The sequence below is a fragment of the Maniola jurtina genome, chromosome 20 (genome assembly GCF_905333055.1).
Source record: "Maniola jurtina chromosome 20, ilManJurt1.1, whole genome shotgun sequence".
Classification (NCBI taxonomy): Eukaryota; Metazoa; Arthropoda; class Insecta; order Lepidoptera; family Nymphalidae; genus Maniola; species Maniola jurtina.
In genome coordinates this window covers 8,428,295-8,444,159 of record NC_060048.1, presented here as the reverse complement: position 1 = coordinate 8,444,159, position 15,865 = coordinate 8,428,295, and the positions used below count along the sequence as shown (strand labels likewise).

The 15,865-nt window shown below is 34.0% G+C and overlaps 1 protein-coding gene across 2 annotated transcripts in view; it reads right to left on the bottom strand.

Annotated features, from left to right (window-relative positions):
• LOC123875960 (protein dead ringer) overlaps nt 1-15,865 on the bottom strand; it is a 172,796-nt gene that overhangs the window by 140,507 nt on the left and 16,424 nt on the right. The window lies entirely within an intron of this gene.

The window sequence follows — 15,865 nt, the reverse complement described above, 5'->3', positions numbered from 1 at the left end:
TTTTCATTGCCGTTTAGTTTAGGGTTTACCATAAAAAAAAAAACTATTCAATTTTATTAATTTTAGTAACTTAGCAAAACTTTAGCAAAAAGACATTTATGTTTTTTATGTATTGTTATGTTTTTTATGCATACATAATATTTGTTAAAACTTGCAAGCTGAAGCTAATATAATAAAAATAGACAAAAGTGAACTTCATCTCTTTAAAAGAATTTTTTTCCAGCTTCCCTCGAAAGCTATCCTTATTAAATACTAGGCGATGCCCGCGACTTCGCCCGCGTGGATTTAGGTTTTTTGGAATCCCGTGGGAACTCTTTGATTTTCCGGGATTAAAAGTAGCCTATGTGCTAATCCAGGATGTTATCTATCTTCATTCCAAATTTCAGCCAAATCCGTCCTGTAGTTTTTGCGTGAAGGAGTAACAAACATACACACACACATACAAACTTTTGCCTTTATAATATTATTGTGATCTTCACTAATTCACAAAAAAATCTTTAAGTTTTCACTTAGAAATACCACATTATTTCGTAATATATTTATAGCTATGCATAGCAAAGTGCAAGCTACGGATTGCAAGCTCGCTACTGATCTACACAATGTGTGGACCACTGCTTAGAATTAGGTAGTCAATCTATTGGGTGATCTGTCATTAATTTGAAACTACGTATTTTCATTTTTAGGGTACCTAAGTAATAGAGAACGAACATAATGTTTTTAAGAGTAAATTTTTTGTCATTAAAACTGAAATTAAATGAAAATAATGTTTTCAAAAATAAGTACCTACCTAGTTTTAAATAATATTGACGTAGGCGATATGTAGGTGACGCATCCGTTTTGATATTCTCGGATTTCTGGACTAAATAATTTACTACCTAGTGCTAACCGACTTGTAATAAGTTTGTAAGATTTGATTTTTCTAGTTATTCTTACCTATATAATCTAATATAACGTCACTATAATAATATAGGTAGGTACATGACTACGTATTCACTAATCATATGAATATTTAAAATCCTAACTTATTTTTTTTAAGACAAGTAAACTTTAAAAGGCAACAATCACAATAATGCAGCTGAATTGCGCAATTAGGTTAATTTCAATTCAGTAAATTCCTCAATGACTAATCAACTTTAAGCCCCACTCACACTAACAGCGTATTCTTTCACACTAACCCAAGACTGTACTGGCTGCTACAATTAGCATACACGATAAAAGAGCCCAGTCGACATGCATGATATATTAAAATCACGTCCATGTAACAATTAACAGAAACGAGCGAGTGATCAAATAATAAAAAGTGTCTTTGTCATACAAACAGCGACGCATGCCTTCCAAAGAACCATTAAGAATAATAACTTAGTAATCAGTTTCGAAACGAAGATGGCCGAATGGCAAACCAATATGGCCGACGCAATCGCCATCGTTTAAATGTACATAATGTAATACTATGTAAAAGATGAATATCAGTTCTATACATTAGTTAAAATACAAATTAAATAATTATAGTCAATTTATTTGCGACTGAATGTAACGAAGGACTTACAAAAAATTTGGGGTACTTTTATTACAATAAGATTCTTATGTAATGCATGACATGTTTTTAAAGGGATTGTGAAGGATTTTTGTTCTGAAGTATTCTAATTTTCAAAAATATTTAAATTCTAATTAGTAGTTAAAGTCCCGAGTATTTGCTTGTATCATATTAATGTTTGTTAACAATGTATAAAGTTTATTATTGCTTTGAAGTAATAAAGCTTAACCATAAAATTAACATGCCTGGCTCTACGTGATAATTGTATCTTTGAATATACAGGCTTGGCTTAGTACTATAATAAAATTATTGCATACATATTTATTCATCAATGTAAATATTTTTAAGATTAATGTTAATAAAAAATAAAAAATAAATAAAATATTTAGGTACAAACAACTGATGACAAACTTACAATTTTTTTCACAATCGGTTTTTTCTTATGCCAACGTTCAAAAACTTGTCGCACTGTACTTCGACACACTTTACTTGAATGATAATTACATAGTTAAAAAAATTACGCATATGAATTTTTACTCAATAATAAGAATACCTTCTTCACCATTCAACGCGTAAAATTTCAAACACGTCACTTATTATTTCTTAACCTAATTTACAGAAGTTAACAAAGTAATTAGATACGCCAACCAATCTATCTGACGCTATTGACATATTACAAGAATACAAAATATACCTACCTATTGAATTTGAAACACATTCAAAAACAATTCTCGGTAGTAGATACTATGGGATATTCACGCGTTTCAACCTCAAAACTTCATATTAACAAAGAGCGAGACGAGAAGCATCACCTCCAACCTCCGATTGAGAAAAGCGATTTGAATAACAATCAATAAATTAATGTATGACTAAGATCACCATACTTAATTTTGAAAACCGGACAGTAGCAAGGAGAGTAAGTGCACAGCAAGATGTATGTATACTCTAGTATGTATATAAGTAGGTATATATTAAACTTCACCATAACATAATCTTCAATTCTGTAAGGGGAGAGCCCTGATGCCTATAACACAAGTGTAAAACTTATTTTAGGCATCAGTGGCTTAACCTAATTCTTGATGTAATTTTTATGGGGAAACAATAAAAGATTATTATTATTAAAAAAAAAAAAAAAAAAAAAAAAAAAAAAAAAGACTTTTTTTATTTGAATTAAATAGGATTATGTATATGCCTTATAGAAAAAATAAATTATTTCGAATAACTATGAGCTTAAGATGCTGTATCTAAAAAGATTAAATCTTAAGCAATCTAAAATTAATATTTTTAGTAAGACTTTTTGTTCATTTGTAACAGGGATCGTACCCGAAGTGACGCTTTTTAAAATTTCTTCAAAACGCATTGAAACCTAGGACCTGTCCGCAAAAATAAGGATAGCTGGTAACCTTACAATAATTTATTCATAAGCAGGAGTCTGTGACACAGCGACGCGACGAGACCTGAATCCAAATGAAATTTTATAAGAAAAGTCCTTTTCAACCGTCCATTATGGTCAGAATGTAATACTTTTCTTAACGTATCATCATTATCGGACCGCACCACAATGCCTTTTGAGCGTGTCGCTTAAGTCGACTAATCTCTCTTTACACGTAAAAACGGACGACGCCGAATGAGTTTCTCGTGTTGGAATAATTAGTCTGCAATTGAAAGCGCTTTATTTCAAGACACCGGACAAAATGGACACGACACGGTTGGGCAACGGTAAAACACTTTCACGAATACAATAATAATTATTTACAAAAGGCTGATTCCGAAACGGTTAGCTTAGCTCCCTTTGTTTGAGAATGGAAATATGTGAAATAGTGTGTTACACAAATAGCGTCTCGTTAATTACGGACTGTAATCACATTTCGCCAAACGCGTTACGACACACATGTCCCATCCCTTCGCTGTTCTAAATTTAAATATTATTTAGGCGGGAGCTCGCGCCACGCTCCCTGTCGCGATAGAATCGAAAATAATTTATGAATCTTTGTTCGGATCCCAAATAAATAGTAGAGAAGTCGCTACGAACTGATCTACAAAATGGTGACACGGCTTGAATAAGATTACGCACAGATTTGATTAATTTTCAAAACAAAATATCGTAAGAATTTAATCTAAGCTTATAGTAACAATTTAAGTAAGACTTCATGAATGACAAATGACACTGCAAAGTGCAAGTGTGTAAAATAAGCCGTAAAGACAAATAACTAATTGGCGGCCGTATATTGAAATTAATTTTTAATAAGGGCTTTTCTTCTTCTTTTCTTGTTGGTGACTTTTTGTAAGAACATTTCAAAATAATATTCTACTGTGGATAAAATGACAAAAATCTGACAAAACAAGAAACGTTCCTGGATTCGGCAGAAATAATCCAATATTCTAGAAAAAATCGGCCTTAAAAAAAATTACAGTCTATGATATTATAATAAGGACTTGTCCTACGAAAACAAGAAATTTCGTCGCCTCACACACCACTACCGCGTAAATATTGACACACGCAGTTATATTTCGGGATGTTTTAAAAAAGCTTTTCCTCTAAAACTAATATGCCACATTCATTATCAGATCGCATTTCGAGGTGTAAATCATCACGGTATTAACTAAATAGCTTGAACTTGAAGATTGCTATGACAGTGTAAATTATTTTTCGTTGCGTTGATATAAATAGATATACAGGCTGTTTGGTAATTAGTATATAATGACGACACGTACCCATGCTACTTTGATCTGATAAATACAATGCTGAAGTAAAATTATAAAAATTTCCATACAAAATTTAATTTTTTTTATGACCAAGATTTCATGGCCCTAATGTGCCCTAACTCACTGAGATCGTTGGTCTCGGCCTATCTAAAGATGGCCAACGATCTCTGTGAGTTAGGGCACGTTGGGGTCATGAAAACTTTGTCAATTTTTTTTTAATTTTGTATGGAAATTTTTATAATTTTATTTCGTCATACTTCAGCATTGTGTTTAATAGATCAAAGTAGCATGGGTACGTGTCTTCATTATATACTAATTACCAAACACCCTGTAGAGAGTTATGCTTGGAGTTTCTCTGCGTGATCAAATCAGATATGAGGAGATCCAGAGGAGACCCAGAGTAACCGACATAGCTAAACGGGTTGTGAAGTTGAAGTACCTATACCAATGGCATTGCACATAGTTCGAAAATACGATAAGATGTTGGGATCTCAATGGAAATCAAAGAGTTCCCATGGGATTTTGAAAACCTAAATCCACGCGAATGAAGTCGCGGGCATCAGTTAGTAATACCTATTTAAAAACTGGTTACGTGCGAGTCAGGCTCGCGGCTCCGAGGGTTCCGTACTCGGGTATTTTTTCCGACATTTTAAACGATAAATCAAAAACTATTATGCATAAAAATAAATAAAAATCTGTTTTAGAATGTTCAGATAAAGCCCTTTCATATGACATTCCACTTGGTTTAAGTTATCTACTTATTTAAGAAAATCGAAACAGACTTTTTTTTGTGATGTAACCACAAAATCACAGTTTTCGGATTTTTTTCTTTACAAGATAAGACCTACCTACCTGCCAAATTTCATGATTCTAGGTCAACGGGAAGTGCCCTAAAGGTTTTCTTGACACTCGGACAGACAAACAGACCCCACAAAGTGATCCTATAAGGGTTCCGTTTATCCTTTTGAGGTACGGAACCCTAAAAACGATCTCAACAAATTCGCCCAGGATCATTGAATTTGCTCGCGTGCGGTCACGCGCGCCGCAGGGACCTCAATACCCGAAATATTTCTTAATCACAATATTTTGACATTATTATCTTGTTTCATTTTTTATTGATAATTTTATATGGGGAACACAACGATCAAGATGTACTTACCTACCTACAATATAATCAGAATATTATACTTCCCATATTCCATCAAATCCATACGTAAACTAAGCTAAGTACGTTATACGAGTAGGTACCTACCTACTCCGTAGATATTTCAGTATGCATCCCTTTCTTTCTTCAATCGAAATTAGAACTGATTCATATATTATTATTAATCAGTTCTAATTTCTACTTCTTTCAGCGGCAGATAGGACCTATTAGGAAGGTGGGTGCAATCATTTCAACTAAAGACCAGTAAAAAGCAAAGAAAACCATTCGTATAGCCAAAAAGCTCTACCTACAATTAAATTCATCACTCAAGATTGACGGAATTGATGACGATTAATTGAATTGAAGAACGATAAGTTCTTCTCTAATAAACGCCAAGTACCTAATTTCAAAGACTAGTATCACATAAACTACCAATAAATATAAACAAAGAGACGATCACACTCGATTTTAAAGTCCAAAACGATTTGGATATGTCGATGCAAAAATTCGCTCGCGGCAATAATAGCATAATCACAATAATCGATTCTCACGATATAAAATCGAGTTGAATCGGTATCCAGTGGATACTAATTGTAGGGAAGCTGACAGGCCTCAATTTGCCGCGGCTTCTGTTTCCCTCGGGCGAATCGAAATGCTTGTCTTACACGAAACCTTGTTATAAAGGACCCGAATCCGATCACGAAGGATAGACTCACCACTTTTAGATATCTAATCCGATTTTATTTTGCATTTTTCAGGCATATTTAAGTAGATGTTTAATCAATCAGTTTGTTTGCGTCCGTAGGCCTGCTCGAGAACGCACCACCACACAAGGTCCTCCGCTTTCCTCACCTACCCACTTCTCGCTACCTTAAGGCTGCCAAGTTAGCAGATTGATGGCATTCCCACACTGCGCTTGCGTACGTGCGTGGTACGCTGTCCCCATTCCAGAAAGCAGCCACTCCCCAGCGGCCATCAGTTCTGCGACAGACATAGCCTGCCCACTGCCACTTCAGCTTGCTGCTCGTTGAGCTTGAGTTGATAGGAATTGGATAGTTTCCATTGGCTCAATAGTAGTGTGGAGTACTTTAGGCACCAGTAATACTTACTCCTTTTGTTTATAAGTTACTTCAAAAAATCTTAAACATCATAGATATGATACAAAATCAGAAGGTTTCATAAAAACAACAATGAAACCAACTATACATATTATGTATCAATAATGAAACTGGATGGTGCGCAATTTCGCACCGCGGATTTCGTTTTGATTGCGCCAATTATTGCTTTCAGCTGCGAGATTCCTAGCGAGAAAAACAATTATCCGTCAATTACGTTACGAGATAAATCGCGCGAGTTCTCACGGCTACTCAACACGCTATAGTGTTACTCAAACTTTGGCACCTTCACCCAAGCTAAGCATTGCTATAGGTTTACTAAAACTACCATACCCTTTCCAGGTTTGTTGACTACCATCTCAGACTTGAATCCTTAAGTACTTGCCATCAGGTAAGATCGCGTTTTACTTGTATTAATGAAGCCTACGACACCTATATCTATTCCAATAAGTTATAATATATAATAAGACCTTCACTCTTCAAGTTAGTAGATCACTTCTATCTTTGACTGCATCGTCACTTCACCAGCTGAGGTAGTCAAGGACTTATGTAAAAAAAAAATGCTGGAGATTGAAGAAATATCTCTTTGGATAACGTTACATTGTTTGGAAATTGAATATTCTTAAAGCTTAATTCTTAGCTATAAGGCGCATTACCATTCAGCCTATGAGCGAATTTATGTATCTTCAAATGGAATTGAATAACAAGTGTAAATTAAAAATTTATAGCACCCCCGACAAGTGAAGGTTACAGTAATACGTAGAAAAGAGCTGATAACTTTCAAACGGCTGAACCGATTTTCTTGGATTATAGCTAAGAACACTCTCGATCAAGCCACCTTTCAAACAAAAAAAAAACTAAATTAAAATCGGTTCATTAGTTTAGGAGTTACGATGCCACAGACAGATACACAGATACACACTTCAAACTTATAACACCCCTCTTTTTTGGTCGGGGGTGAAAAACAGATACATAGGTGAGCACACTGCCCATCTTACCACTTTATTTCGTCAATTTCTAACACGCATCTGATACATAGGTTGAAAATAATCGCTAATGCATGCAAGATTTCATGCGAACGAGGGAAAAATGTTGAGAACTGTTGCCGTTGATACTCGTATGCAGGGTTGTCGTTCACAGCGGTTTTCAATCAGGTTTTTTTTTTAATCAGTGTCAATACTCATGTCATATGTTTGGTCATAGTTATTATAACTGTTCTAATTCTGTTTTGCCTTTTAGTTTGAAAAAAGTACTATACATTCCAAGAGAATATTCCAATTTTGAAGACCCAGGTGATCGAAGTATATTTCACCAACGAAGAAGAATAGCACGGCATTCTATGAATAACACGTTAGAATTAGTCATGAATCACGATTGCAATTGCATACCTAAGCCTTAGGTGCAACACACAACGGCAGAGTGAAAAGGAGACAAGATGCGCAATCTTCCTTGATCATCATTGACTTTTTGATCGGACGAAGAACCCGTTCGAGGTGTTTGATATTATGATCTATACCTACATTACTAGGTAGATACCTAGATAGATATTAAAGAGAACTTCCTACATCAAAAACAAGATATGCTATTCGGACGCCACCTTAAAACTTTTTTCGAACACCTCAAAATAGTCTATGCGTTCTCGAGCCAATATTTACTTCAAGTTGACCTATCTTTTATAATTGTTATGTTCTGTAAAATCAAAAGCCGTTATTATTCGTTTCTTAGGCTCCTTGGGTATTTGTGCACTGTTTGACATAAAAACACGAATAATATGAACCGAATACGGATGAGTGCACAAACACCCTTAGTTTTTTATTCAAGTTCTAAAATGGCAACCCTGAACAAACCGCTTTCAATATTATATTCCGCGTAAACGATGTCGATTCCCAGAATAATGATCAGTATCGCAGGCCTAATGATACCTTTTGAATTATAGTTCTACAAATATCTACCAATGCAATTGAATAAAACAGAGGTGACACGGTTAAGAATCTAAATATTACGTCTACCTATGAAACGAAGTATGCTAAATTAAAAAAAAATGACAGACAATGCAAATTCAACAATAATTTGCATAGAAAATTAGGAAAATCTTCTTTTGAATTCCTGGCTACATGACTAAAATAAAAAAAACTAATAGGTTTAATAATACAAAGTTCCTATTCTAGCTGGGTATAGAAAGAGAAAATCACCTCAAAGATAAAAAACCAATTAAGAAATACCTGATAATATGGACAATGTTGGTTCTAAGTCAAAACCTTTCAAGCTTGAAGCATCAATTCTACCGAAATATTATGTAGATAAGTATAATTTGTAAGACGATTACCTATTTAAATAGATATTTTTACAGAGCAGTCTCTATTACTCTATTACCTTCGGCTCTGTTAAAAGGGTCTTAGCTACTGTTTAATAGGATTTGATTTGATATAATTCTCGATAATTATACAGTTCTCAGATTGTTTGTGACTGGAATGGTAGGAGGCGTTACCTTGCTGCACGCAGTTACTTTGATAAAATAAACCGGTAACCTTTTTTTTTTGTTAACGTATCTCTGATGAATCACTATTTTATTTTATAACCTCCTCATTATTCTAATTAAATAGATATAATACGAAGGTCTGACCTTCACGGGCTTTTGCTATACGACATAAAACATACAGAGGGGAGACACATGGACATAACAAAAATTTAGGATTCCTTGGTTTAGCTATTACTGAATTCGAAAAAAGTTAAGAAAGTCCGAAGTTTTCCTAAAATGATAATTATTATTCTATTATTCTAATTAAATACATTATTCTAATTAAAAACATTATTCCAATTAAATACATTATTCAAATTAATAGATTATTCTAATTACATAGAACATAAAATATGCAGCCGGGGGGAAGCACGGAAAGACAAAACATTTAATTGGCTTATAAAGCTTTACCTACTGAACAGGTTTAGAAAAAAGTTAAGAAGGTTCAGTTAAAATTAGAAGTTTTTAAAAGTGGAGTCATCAAACAATTTACCTACTATTTTTTAAAGGCTAGGTATAATATGTAGGTACATATGTATAATATGTCCGAAATATTTTCATAGAACAATGAAGACTAGTCTATCTTAATTTATTTTAATTAGATGGACTGACGGGCATCCAGTTAAGTTCATAAAAGTACATAATATATTTCGATTCAGGCAGTTCCATGAAGAATGAAGATAAGTGTGGACTCTCTGGACTGACATGAGAGTCCATGACTTCAAAATTCAATCAAAAAAAAGAAAATCATACACCCATTAAAGTCATTTCCCTCATGTATGACTAATTTATACTATTTCCAGGCTATAATATACGCAAGATTAGTGACTGGTTGTAGTAATGAGAGGAAATCTGGCGGGCCGCATGATAACTAGGCTTAATACTCATAATGACTGCGACGCCATCTTGTGGTGGGGAAAGGGGGTATCGCAATTAGTAACAGCTTGGTCAGCTTGGTCATTAGTAACAGCAGCGTAATGAGTGCACTTAGATAGGTATTATCTATATTTTTAGATGTTTTTTTGTGAAATAGACAGTAAATACCACACTCTGCTTAATCGTCCATTGTCATGCCAATATTGTTATTATATTAATATAATGTATTATTATATCTCCAGTTATGTACCATAATTGTATGTTTTATGTGAAAGCTCAAGCCGTAATGATAATGTTAGCTTATAATGTACCTACTAGATATGATAAATTATTATTACCTAGATCATCATCATCACCGTCATCGATCGCTAAACGTCCACAGGAACTTCCACACGCCACAGTCTTCCTCCTTCATCAAGTGGGGGGGTTTTCCAACGCTGCGCTTCCGGTGCGAGGTCGCCATTCCAGCAACTTAAAACCCCAATGTCTTTTTTTTTTAACTATGTGCACTTCCATTGCCACTTCAGCTTCGCACCCCGCTGAGCTGTCCCTCTAGTTCTCCTACGCAACTCTTTATTCTTGACTTGATCACATAGACCTTAACTCCAAGCATAGGTCTCTCCATCGCCCAATATCATTGAAGTGATTGAAACTTTGATTGGCTATGCAGGAAACTTACCTACTTACCTGTTGCAGTTATTAAATGTATCAATGTTACCAAATAGATGTGAATCAAATTTTACTTTGAAATCTGATAGCGATTTGTCTGTTTGTCTGTTTCTTTATAACGAAAATCATTAACGAATAAGTATAATTTATCAAACATAACACCAATAATGTACTGTCTTGTCAAATACCTAGATACAGAGACAAAAACTTAGTTTTAAACGGACTTGTGCACGTCAACAAAATAAAAGAGATAATTAATTTACTCGTATTAAATTGATAGCCGTCACAAAGACGTCGGCACAGATTAAATATAATTAATTAAGCGCATAATAAGTGGATAACTACTATAGCACGGTAATATTATCTATATACCATTACCGTGACTATAGGTACTCAGTGAGGATAAACACAAAACTTTGAATAGCGCTGGCGTCAAGTAGTCGACACTCATTGTGCGATATCCAATGATGTGGAGAGTCGCTATGATATTTTTTTTAACCCCCGACCCAAAAAGAGGGGTGTTATAAGTTTGACGTGTTTATCTGTGTATCTGTGTATCTGTCTGTGGCATCGTAGCGCCTAAACGAATGAACCGATTTTAATTTACTTTTTTTTGTTTGAAAGGTGGCTCGATCGAGAGTGTTTTTAGCTATAATCCAAAAAAATTCGTTCAGCCGTTTAAGAGTTATCAGCTCTTTTCTAGTTTTCTTGTAGAAAAGAAGGTTAGATAACCGTTAGGTTCTTAATATTATGTCAATTGACAAATTTATGTCAAGCTGTCAAGATGCCTTCACTTGTCGGGGGTGTTATAAATTTTTAATTTACACTTGTTCTACTAGAACATTTGATTACTAGAGACAGTTTATTACCTACGATATTATTTATGAAAATAAATGGACCATTACCACGAAAACATCTGATCGTTTCTTAAAATTATTATATAGTCTAGGTGCCTACTTGAGTACACTGGTATTTATTAATTACTAGCTGACACCCGCGACTTCATCCGCGTGGATTTAGGTTTTTCGAAATCCCGTGGGAACTCTTTGGTTTTCCGGGATAAATAGTAGCCTATGTGCTAATCCAGGATATAATCTATCTCCATTCCGAATTTCAGCCAAATCCGTCTAGTATTTTTGCGTGAAGGAGTAACAAACATACACACACACACATACAAACTTTCGCCTTTACAATATTAGTGTGATGCTGAAAATTTTATATTTAATAATACATACATACATATTATTATCTACTGTTCAATATTGCCACAAACTTATATATCTGCAAAAACTATAGGTAGCTTTTAAAACTCTAGAAAGCTAATAACATTAATAAACCCCACAAGTAAAAATTACATCGATGAAAAAGTATAGTTTTCATGAATACAAATTATTCATTCATTTTGACCCTAATAGGAAATATCATTATTGAAAGTGTAGTTACATACAATCCCTAGGATGTTTAATAGCAATAGCAGGGTTCGCAAAAAATAAGTTAATTTTCAAACAAAGACAAAGTTAACGGGACCGAGACCCAGCGATGAGCAGTGTCAAACAAATGAACCGCTACATTATGATGCGTGACTCACTCGGCTTGATATTTGCACTTTAAAATGGTTGATTTTAACTTGAATTGGATTACTAGATTTTGCATAGCATAAATACTTTACTGCTTCGAATTCAAAGCTCATCAAAAGCAAAGGTTGCCAGGTAGAGATTGCTCCTAGCAATAAGGCCGCCTTTGCACACAATTGTTTTTTCTGTTTTCTTCTTTCTGTGTTGTGTTCCTTTACATGTGTTTTTGTATGCAATAAAGTGTTCTATCTATCTATCTATTTATCTGATCAAATGACATCAAGGAAAACTGTAGTACCTACCTATAGGGTAAATGCGTTTGCGTTAAATCTATCGGACTTTTTCAGTCCATATTACAGTAGGCACTTGGCAAGAACAGTGTCATCATTAATTTTTAGATAACGTAATCAATATCATAACACTTATTTTGCTCAAATATGGTACGTGCATATTATTCACATCGGGTCTTAAAAATTAGGTTATCACATATCCTGAAAAGCATGGCGTGCAAAATTTATTGAACCTAGCATCTCATCTCACCTTCTTGAAATATTATGTAAAGTTGTATTAAGAAGTATTATGTGTGTAAATATTATGACAGATTTTCAAACAGATATATACTATAGAATTTATACGATGATATACTTAAATTCAAATCCATATAATGTAATTTATTCAGCGTGCAATATTTTAAAATTAATTATTAAACTTAATTTAAAATTCAAAAATCTGTAGTATAACTTTTTAATATAACCAGATATTTTAATATACTATACCTGCACTTTTTACTTCTTAATGACACAACAGAAATTGAAATACGATTTGGAGCATAGAAATAATTTTAGGTTGAAGTTGTTTACTCTTTGACGTACTTATACGTTGACGGCATACGTTCGGGAATTGTGACATAATATTATATGCATTCGTTTAACTGTGGTAAAAAAAAAAAATTGAAAAATGGATAATGCAAATTATTTGTGCTTGCTTGTTTCGGAAGCAGACAGATAAACACTTGTTCTACCGAGCACAAATATAATTGATGTACTAGTTAATTCATATTTTTAAAATCAGCAAACAAAGTAATAATCCTATCAAGTCTCTAAGAAGTAATGATACTACCTGTCAAAAACAATAACCAAATGACATGTTTACGTCAGGCGTGTAAATAGTCGTGTTAGGATTGAACATAATAAGTGCTTAATGTGATGTGTCGCTAAATCCAATTAAACGTCATTATTATAATACTTTAAGTCATGTTATACAACGGCAAATAGAATTATTATTCCTGTGTTTAGAATACAAAGATCAAGAGGTGTTTTGCGCAGTAATCAAAGTCGAGAAGGAAATAAAATATTCCTTCTTAGAAAAAGGCTATGAGTAAAAAAAACGTATTGAATTTGTTTTACTTACGTACTACCTACAATTTTAAATTTTAACACAGCCATCCCGTTCTTATGGTAATAGACTATTTATTAGTTTTTAATTTGACTTGATTTGATCACATCAACCTCGTAATTACGTCATCAGAGTTCAGAAAAGAAAACTATGAGCTCAACGATGTAATGTGAAATAAGTTCCCGCGCACACACGTCGAATTAAGACGTAGTATAAGTAAGTACTCATCCTAGTAGATAGGTATGTATATTCATAATTTTAACCTGGGTCTTCTCACTGATATTTAATATCAGATTACAAGATAAATTATTGGACATTTAGAGTAATTATGTTCTATAAGATCCTGATAAAAAATTGGAAACAAATTCTAAGACTAGCTCATGCCCGCAACTTCATACGCGTGGACTACACCTATTTTACCTTTAAATAGTTGAATTTTCAAAAATCCTTTCTTTGCGTGTGTCTACGTCATAATAGCCTAAGTATCCGCATGCCAAAAAGCCCGACCCATCCAGTAGTTTGAGCTGTGCATTGATAGACCAGTCAGTCAATTACCTTTTCCTTTTATATAGGTACTAGCTAGAGGATGCCTGCGACTTCGTCCGTGTGGATTTAGGTTTTTAAAGATCCCGTGGGAACTTTTTGATTTTCCGGGATAAAAAGGTATCTGTCTGCGGAATATAAGCTAATTCTGTACCAAATTTCATCAGAATCGGTTAACTGTTGGGCCGTGAAAAAGTAGCAGACAGACAGACAGACACTTTCACATTTATAATATTAGTATGGATTTAGATGAAGAAACGTACGTCCAAATTCAACGTGTGTACGCAAGCCGTAAGCTACTGAATTAGATTGTATATCGAAATATGTGGGTATACAAATAATGTGTAGATAAGTAAATATTTGATAATGCGACGCAACGATGTCACCAGCCCTAATAAAGCGATGTGAACATATTGTATAACAACATTGCCTAATGTATTATACTAGCTCTTGCCCACGATTTCATAGTGGATATAAATTGTTTGAGAATATCTGATAGCTGAATTTGACAAACTTCCTCAATGCACATGTTTTTGTACTAATAGTCATAAATCTAGAAATCAGCTTAACTTATTAGATAGAATGAACAATCAACCCTTACCGACTGAGCTGATTTATGCACCCATTGTGAAAAATAATTCTCCTCAAAATGTACGTAGTAAAATTGGTTTTTGTTATAAATTTATAAAAATCGCGCTTAGCCAAAATCTGAACTAAATATGCTGATATCTACTTACTTTGAAAATAGTGAATATCACCTATGATAGTTTTTTGTATCTCCTTCATTGTATGTAGATTGTAGGTACTTATCTGTTCGTTTCGAATTGTGGAAGTTTCGTCTCAATCGGACTTTTACGATTTTATAATAGGAAAGGTTACAGTAATCATAACAGGTAAGATCGTATCGCAATAATCGGACATGGTTGCACAATTAGTTAACAAATAATCTCAGTACAGTTGTATGTCGGTGTGTTTGCCGACAGAGCTGAGTATGTCGGCACACCGCACATGTTGACATAGAGCGGAGATCACAAGCGCCGCCCCATTACCTAAATCTTATTTGAATTATTGATATTAAGGCTTAACTATGTATTATGATTTTTTACGAAACTAACGGATGTTAAAGTCATTTTTTACGACTATATTAATTCTTAACGATATTTAACTTACAATATGCATTGCAATGATCAAAATTATCCATCCAAGTATGCAACCAAATCGTGTTAAACTGAAAAAAACCGGCCAAGTGCCAGTCAGACTCGCGCACCGAGGGTTTCGTAATCGGGTATTTTTTTCGACATTTTGCACGACTAAAAAAGTCAGTCAATAAAAGAAATTACTCGTAAACCAAGTGATCGAGCGTTCCGGTAAGATGCCAAGTAGAAGCAGAGCAAGAGTATGGTCATATCTCTTCTAAGCTTCCATCTTAGACAGCATCGTAACTTACCATGTAAGTAAGTTAAGGTAAGTTCACATGCAAACTGTACAGGCATATTTTGTATTACACTAAACAAAATGCATTTTAATACTACGAATTAATAATCTCTCCCGTCTCGATCGGTCTAAAGATTTTTTATCGATTTCGTTACCGAACTAAGGCTAACAAATGTACTTACACAGTCATTATGGATAGGACTTGCAAGGGTTAGGACCACTTTCCCTAATAATATTATTGGTAACATAAACGTAAGTACACAAGAAAAGAAAAACACGAGTTATTCAGTCCTTAATTCAGCTGCCAAGAAAAATACACCTGCCCTGTCGAAACATACCTACGTACCTACATAGGTA